The sequence below is a fragment of the Triticum dicoccoides genome, chromosome 5B (assembly GCF_002162155.2).
Source record: "Triticum dicoccoides isolate Atlit2015 ecotype Zavitan chromosome 5B, WEW_v2.0, whole genome shotgun sequence".
Lineage (NCBI taxonomy): Eukaryota > Viridiplantae > Streptophyta > Magnoliopsida > Poales > Poaceae > Triticum > Triticum dicoccoides.
The window spans coordinates 99040277-99049096 of record NC_041389.1 but is presented as its reverse complement, the minus strand read 5'-3'; the positions used below and the strand labels follow the sequence as shown (position 1 = coordinate 99049096).

Here is an 8820-nt window from a genome sequence, read left to right as displayed (position 1 = left end):
ATGGCCGAAAGAGTGAAAACTAAGAGAAGGGATCAGTGATGCGACAACAAGGGTTTCAAATGGAGACGAGCAGTGGACTTAAATTATAAACAAGTCGTATACATAACAACATTGACCGACGAGAAATCGAAGAGTCAGATTTAATCGAACAATAGAGACGAGTTAAATATAGCAATCCGTCTGTGCTAAATATCCGTTCACTTTGCTTATCAAAGAGTACTAACACTGACCGATCTATTTTAGACCGGTCAGTGATAACCATCCATGCAACCACAAAAGACGTTATCACCGACGTGCTCATGAGGGGCTGTCAGTGATGATCCACATCATTGAGGCATGGCTAGCTAGGCATGGGTCATGAGGGGTTAATGTTGTTTGGATCTATAGTAGTGTCAAGTTGACGAAATACGAAAGTCGAACCACTTTTGATTTTTTTTAACAACAATAGAAATGCATTTCCCCCCTTTTTTTTGTCAACATAAAAGCACCAAGGGATAAAGAGACCTCATATGGAGAAACCAAATGAAAACAAGTACCGACTTTATTCATATATATGTACATGCAATTCCAAACCTTGACGCAAGCAACATGCAACTACGGCAGCAGCAATTACGTACATTGCATACGAATATGCAAAAAAAGGCACTACTGTGAAATCACAACTTTGCACTTACTGCCAATATAAGTTACTTACATGAGAAAATTGGTACTATTCCCATCCGATGAGCCTGTAAAAACTGGTAAGCAACATTTCTTGCCACGTTACTACATACTTGCTAGTTATGAGCACCGGTGGATTGGTAAATTTACCAATCTGCTTTTGAAGTTCCTTCTCCAACTCGAGTTTATCACCACAACTTGTCAGCTCAAGTTCCTTTAGCTTCTCCATAGACTTGACACTGGACAAGCCCTGCACACTGTTGTACAAATCAAGACATTTTCTCACCCGAAGTTTCTCAAGGACTGGCAACGCGCCATGCTCGATGTGTATGGTGTTGACTTTCTCCAGGCCTTCAATATCAAGCAGTTTGAGATTTTGGAATGTATCCTTTCCAAAAGATAGAGACTCCTCTGCAAAGGATTCCTCCCAGAGGCCAAGAAGAATTATGTTGCTCAAACTTCCGATCACCTCAATGTCTTCCTGCTTCAAACCTGTTTGTATCAACTTTATCTTGGATAGACTGGTGAGGGAACTCATCCAGCTAGGGAGATTGCCTAAATGGCCACACAACCGTAGTGACAGGAGAAGCCTTGGTGGTGTTTCAATCACGCCCTTGAGAAACTCAAGCGACTCACAGTGCACTTCGAGCCGTTCCAACCGAACAAGACTTGATATCGAGCTGCATAATTCCTCACTGGCTTCACTGTCCGCATCTAAATGCACTCCTAGTTTGCGCAAGTTAGCCAGCTTCCCCAGCTTTTTTGCCTCCTGGCTGCGTGCAATGTGCACCACCCCTAGCACTTGTAGGTTACTTAGCTTCTCGATTTTCTCAGGAGCTCTTGGACTGAATCTATGTGCGCAACCCGATTCACACCCTTCATTGTAAGCATCATGACACATGCGTACCAAGTTTGCCAAAGTCTCAAAGAAGTTGTTATGTTTGTCGGCATTCTTCTCTTCCCCCATCCTCTTTGCTGCAAAGTCGACACCGCCACGAAGGTAACATAGATTCTCCAGATTGATGATACCAGCTGGCAACTGTGTCACCTTTGTGTCTTTAACATCTAATGTCTCCAGGAACCTAAGGTTTTCTAGAGAAGAAGGAAGTTTTGAAATATCTGTTCCTCGCAGACCAAGGTTCCTTAAATGGGGTAGTTGCCTGATGTCCTTCAGATCTTCATTCTTCAGACCAATTGTATCCTCCAAGTCAAGAACCCTTAGGAAACGCAATTTTTGGGTGATGAGAGATTCAGGACACTCTCCAAAGACAGTCAGTGATCTTAAACGACTCAAGTTTATGTTTGCCATCTTCTCCTCGTGCCTCTTCCGCCTTGCCACTACCAACTGACATACATTACTTTGTGGAGCCTCATTGCAGTGCTTATCCATGATGAAGAGCCGGTTCTCCTCAATAGACTTGGGCAAGATTATTTGGAGTACTAGGTCATGAACACGACAACATTCACTTGTCATGCTAGCCCTGGCTTTGTTGGAAGGCTCAATCATTCTTCTGTTGATGAGATTACTGTAGTGACTCCGTGTGACTTCTTCAATGGTCATATTATACGGCTTTTATGTGTAGACTTCTGCCATGAACCGCCGCAATAAGCGGGTATGCCTGATCTCATGGTTCTGAGGGAAGATACTCATGTTCAACAAGAAAAACTTCACATCATATGGAAGTGCGTCATAGTTCAAGGACATAACTCTCTTGAGATCAAGGGCAACAAACACGAACTCTCGCTTAAGATGCTCTTGTAGATTCGTCCATTCACTGCTTGTTTTGGGCCTGTTAGCCAATAGACCTCCTATGGCAGCTATGGTGAGTGGAAAGCCCCGGCATCGCTCTAAGATAAATTTGGCTTGCTTCTTCATATGCTTTGGCAACTTATAGTTAGCGTCCTTGTACACCTTTAGTTGAAGAAATAACACAACATAAGAAGTCTGAAATCATAGAAAGCTAAAGTAGGTCTGAAAACGAGAAATATCTGATTGTTACACTCCCCACAACACTTTTTTGCTTCTTGAAACTATACATGGTAGCATTTCCTCTAGTTTTCCTTAACATATAGTAACACCACGTATGTAGTTCTAGTTTTATATACCATGCCATGATTCCCCACTTTTATAATTGTCGATTTAGAACCATGAATTTGGAATAGATATAGAGGGTCATATAAAAGGATTAATTATGCTTGCTTATGTAAAAGAAAAATGATGAAAATAATAACGTAAGTATCTAGACATTGGTATTCCCTAGATGATCGTGCACCATAGAATTTAGTATGTGTAAACTTAGAGCACCTCTAGCCGATCCCTAAAAACGGTGAGAGTAAAATTTCGGTACTCCTCTAATCGGGACGTAGTCGATCCCGTAAATCTTATATAGTATAAATTTTACTCCTTGCCGAGCCGAGCAACTAAACTTAGTCAACCGATCGGCCTCGGAGTAAAAGCACAACACGCATCTCCGCCTCTCTTCCCACAAATCCCCTGCCGCCCTCATCTCGCCAGCGACCCACCCATCGCTCCCTCATCCCTACCCGTGCCGCCATGGCCGGATCACGTGGCCGCCCATCCACAACGCGGATCCGCGCCAGCACGAGTGCAACACTGGCCCATCTGCCTCTTGCTGCCACCGCGGCGCTTCCTCGAGCGCGGCAGGCTCATCGGTTTCCCTGAGCTCCCTGCATGTCCGCCGCCACAACAGAGACCGTACATCGACGTGTGGCAGTGGGCATGGGGACGTTGGTGGCTGAGATCACGGACCGACGCACCCACAAGAAACTTTGGCTTAGATTCTGTCACTCCGCCGAGCAGGCCACTAAAGGATACAACATTTGGTCAGTCCCAGCAGCACGACACCGACGACCGCAAGAACTTTGAATTTGGTGAGATGTCGCAGCTGGATCCAGTTGAGCCGGGGATGGTCTCCGTGCGGGAGGCAAGGGAGGACCGGGAGGCGAGGTAAAGGCTGGCAGAGGAGGCCTCCGACGATGCATACACGGTGGAGCTCCGCCGCCTCTACTCAGAGCGAGTGGAGGCGGAGCGCCGCCTGTACGAGCAGCTAGCGGCCGGGGAGGGGGGGGTCATGGTGCTGTCAAGCGACGACGAGGCTCCCTCCCACCTGCTCCCACCCACCTGCTCCCTCCCGCCGGCGGCCACTCCGGCCCCGGCGTCCATTCTCCTCGGCGTCGGTCGCCCTGGCCGCGCCGCCCAGCCCGCGGTCTCGGCCATGGCCTCGTCTCCCCCACCCTCCGCCGCCGTCGGGCGCTCCCGCGAGGACAGATGGCTCGAGTCGAGCCCCTCTTCCGCCAGGTCACCGCCCACCTACCGCCAGGTCCTCTGCTGCCCGCCATCGCCACCCCGGGCGCCCGCCCCCTCCCGTTCTCCTTCCCCTGCGCCGTCGCCGACAGGCCCGGCTCGGTCGCCTGCCCCACGCCCACCTCTCTGCTTCGAGATTTGCCGGATGCCTTTGGAGGAGGTGGATGCGCGAGTGCCTTGGCAGGTGGTGGCAAGCCGCAAGCGGCCCCGACCGCGCGCGCAGGACAGCCGCCGGCGTGGCCCGGACGTGCGGCCCCGCCCCAGGCCGTCTTGGCTCCACGAGGGTGACTGCCCCCGGTGCTTGGGCTCAGGTCACCCCCTCTCCGACTTCAGGAAGGATATTCGCTGCCATCGCTGTCGATTCTTTGGCCGCAAGGCCAAGTCTTGCTCCCTTCCCCGGGCCGTCGCGTCCTCCTCCGATGGTTTGCCCCCTCCGCTTCGGTGCCGCGTCCCCGCTCCGGCCGCCGCGGACGGCCACCCCTCGTCCTCAGGATCCATGGCCGCCACACGCACCTCTTCGGGCTTTCTCACGCCCGCATCGGGTGCTTCTAGGGCTGGAGCACCCGTGCTCTCCAGGTCTGCCCAGGGTGCCGGATCGCCCCCGAGACACGCGTCCCCCGAGTCCTTCTACCCAAACCCATACCCACAAAAACTTTCTATACCCATCAATTTCAAAATCCATGGGCACAAATTGACACCCATACCCATATCCATTGGGTATCCTTTACCCAATGGGTATCCAATGGGTAGAATATATAGCATTTACATTTTGAAAAGGTAGAGAAATGAGCCCAAAATTAAAGTAATATTGGGCAACCAGTCTAGCAACGATGCAACATCCTCTGGTGGTTGACATCTTGGACACAACAAGGGAGTAAGAGCAACAATTGGTGGAGTTCCGATGTTGTGGGAGGCGGGAATCAAAACTAGGGATCGCATGATCGAGAGTTGTACAAGAATCTGGTGGTGGTGAGTCATGATTTCATTATTTCGGTGAGTCATATAGGACGTCGGAGGAGTGGTGAGCTAGCGATTGCGGGCCTATAGAGCTATGACTGGTTTAGGGAATAAGGAATTTAGGGTTGGGCCAAAGGAGTTTGATGCTGATTCCACATGTCATACGAGTTATTTTCATTTATTAATAATTTTGGGTATCTTGTGGGTTACCCATGGGCGCAATTTCATACCCGTGCCCTACCCATACATTTTACGGGTATGGATACCCATTACCCATGGGTACAAAATCTTGCCAACTCTCACCCATGCCTATTATTTTCGGGTAGGGTCACTAGTAGAAAACGGAGCTTTAAAACCGGTTCGTAAGGGCCTTTAGTGCCGGTTCTGCAACCGGCACTAAAGGGTGGAGACTAAAGGCCCCCCCTTTAGTACCGGTTCGTCACGAACCGCCACTAAAGGCCCACCACGTGGCGTGAGCTCGCGTCGTGGTATGGGGGACCTTTAGTATTGGTTGGTGTTACCAACCGATACTAAAGATATATTTTTTTTGATTTTTTTTTGAAAATTTTGTATTTTTAATTTTCAATTTGTTTTTTTTTCAATTTTCAATTTTCTGAATTATTTGATGATTTAGTCTCTAATCACCCCTCTTAACTGCTCAAGTGTGGATCACTTATTCCAAATCGTCTAACTTCTCGGCCGGTCACCCATCCTGTCACTCCCCAGCCTGAGCACGCTTAACTTCGGAGTTCTATTCCCGGTACTTTCCAAGTCTGCACTTGTTGTTTTCCTAACAAATGTAAGCTGTCAATCCTATTAACCCTCAGCAGTTTAGCTTGAGCATTAGGTCACACATTTTACCATTTGAGTTTGGAACTATTATTCTAAAAAACAGTTAGTAACACAAATATTTCTTGAATAAGTTTGACCACAGTTTGACCATAGTTTGACCAGATTTGATCATAGTTTGACCAGATTTGAGCAAAATTCAAAATTTTGAAATAATTATTTAGTAACACTAATATTCTTGAATAATTATGTAGCAACATTAATACTTCTTGAATAATTAGTTTGACCAGATTTAACCAAAATTAAAAAAAAAACTGAAATTTGAGCATATCTTTTTTTCCTTTTGGAATTTGAGGATTCTAAAAAATTGCAAACAGGCCCTAGGCTGTCAAAATTGGATGGGGATTTTCGTGCTGAATTTTTTGATATATTATACATTTTTTCCGAAATCGTATGCAAAAGTTATAGCCGTTTTACATTTTCCCTACACTTTTTGCAAAACATGTCCAAATTTAAGTTTTTAAATTTTCCTAACTAGTAGATGTAGTAATATAACTACATCTCGAAGAATTTTATTTTTTGAATTTTTATCATTTTCTTTTGTATTTTTTAAAACTGAAATGGCGATACACACCGGGGGGGGGGGGTAGAGTTTGAAAATTGCCCTATAGTCCCGGTTTATGTCTCCAACTGGGACTATAGGTCAAACCCCTTTAGTACCGGTTCGTGGCACAAACCGGTACTAAAGGTTAGCCCTTTAGTACCGATTTGTGCCACGAACCAGTACTAAAGGTGATCGCGGGGCCCGGCCTGAAGCCAGCCTGCCACCACCCTTTAGTACCGGTTCGTGGCATGAACCGGTACTAAAGGGTCAAAACGAACCGGCATTAATGCATAGCCGTTCGAACTGATACTAATGGTATCATTAGTACCGGGCCGAAATCGAACCGGCACTAATGTGTCTTACATTAGGTCCTTTTTCTACTAATGGGTACCCGCGGGTACCCATACCCATGGGAAAAACTGCCATCCCTAGGCCAAAGCCTCCTTGATTGGAAGCCTCTTGTTCGTTGGACTATCCTGATCGAGAGCGCACCACCTTTGGATACCTTTGAATTAGAGGGCTTTCGGCCAGCAGATCCACTGGTCCTGATTAATCAATGCTAGATCATCAAAACATTAATAGTGTAACTTTCATACAACAAACTGGTTGCAGAAATTCGCATGGCACACAGGTGCGGGAGCACGCAGCTGTCCAACCGCGCTGACCATCCGATTGCCTCGCGATCGCTAAGTTGTCGGAGGCCACATAAAGGCACAGTGCCAATTTTCAAAAGTATAAACTTAATGAAATTTGTTAAATTCGTCAAATCGTATTTAAATTGGATCTCATTTGAAAGCCCTCGATCGTCACTAGAAGAACGAATATGCAAACGAAATTTAATTTGGACTTCTCAACACGCACACGGACTCACACGCTCGCAAAGACACATACACACACATGGCATCTCCAATCCGTTATCTGGTCCTGCCCATCAACGAAAAATGGTTTTCCCCCGTTTTGTATTACAAAGCAACTATCCGAGACAACCAACGATAGGTGCTGAGACGGAAGCAACACAGTCACGCCCAAAAGAAATGAAAGAGAAAATACAAAAGAAAAAGATGTCGATAACGGCGGATCGACAAAAACGGCAAAGCCTTGCGACCGCTGCGTCCACCGAAGATCACCCACCAAGCTCCGAGACTCTGAAGCGCCGGTACCAAACAACACCTCCAAGAAGGGACGCGACGATGACGATGTTGTTGTCAAGGGTTTCCCCCAGTACGCGGCGAGGAGAGAGGAAGGGTAGCCCTGACGCCCTCCAGGAAGATCCGGTGGCACCCTCAGGCGCCACCGCGTCGGTGTCGGCCAAGCAACCAGGGATTTCTCCCGATCCCAACCTTCACCTCAGGCACTCAGGAGCTCGCCACCAAACCGACCACCACCCTGCGCCAACACGGTCATGAAGTTTCCCATGCTGTCTCACCACGGCACCATGAAGTATGGCCTGCACAACGAAGAAGAGAAGCCAAGACTAGGGCAGCAACACCGTCGGCACGCGGGAGGGATCCATCGTCCACGACGGTGAAGGAAATGTGCCCTAGAGGCAATAATAAAGTTATTATTTATTTCCTTATTTCATGATAAATGTTAATTATTTATGCTAGAATTGTATTAACCGGAAACATAGTACATGTGTGAATACATAGACAAAAAATAGTAACCTTAGTATGCCTCTACTTGACTAGCTCGTTAATCAAAGATGGTTATGTTTCCTAACCATAGACATGTGTTGTCATTTGATGAACGAGATCACATCATTAGGAGAATGATGTAATGGACATGACCCATCCGTTAGCTTAGCATTATGATCGTTACAGTTTCATTGTTACTGCTTTCTTCATGACTTATACATGTTCCTTAGACTATGAGATTATGCAACTCTCGAATACTGGAGGAACACCTTGTGTGCTATCAAACGTCACAACGTAACTGGGTGATTATAAAGATGCTCTACAGGTGTCTCCGAAGGTGTTTGTTGGGTTGGCATAGATCGAGATTATGATTTGTCATTCCGTGTTTCGGAGAGGTATCTCTGGGCCCTCTCGGTAATGCTCATCACTATAAGCCTTCACTACTAGGAAAATGCTTATAGGTAGACATTTAGCAGTAGCGTTGGTTATATACCCCACGTTACTGCTACTTAGCAGTAGCGTCGGCCAAAACCAGCACTGCAAGCGCACGTTAGCAGTAGCGTGTGTTTTCCAGGCCAGCGCTACTGTTAATGGGCCACACACTCGGACCCCTGTTGCAGCTTTAGCTATAGTGATGGGCCTCCTCCCCCACGTTGCTGCTAAGCCCACCTTTGCTTCCTCCCTCCGGCCCGCGCGCGCCCCTCCTCTCTCTCACTCACTCTCACACTCACACGCTCACACTCACGCGCCCCTCAATCCCCCGCTCTGGCTGCCGCCCCTGTGTCCTACGCCGGCCGCCCTCCCCCGCGCCGGCCCTCCTCCGCTGCCGGCCGCCCTCCCCCGCGCCGGCC

General features: G+C 47.8%; 1 pseudogene; it reads right to left on the bottom strand.

Moving 5' to 3' along the window:
• Window positions 1–709: 709 nt before the first annotated feature.
• Window positions 710–2566, bottom strand: LOC119309171 (annotated as a pseudogene).
• Window positions 2567–8820: the final 6254 nt, after the last annotated feature.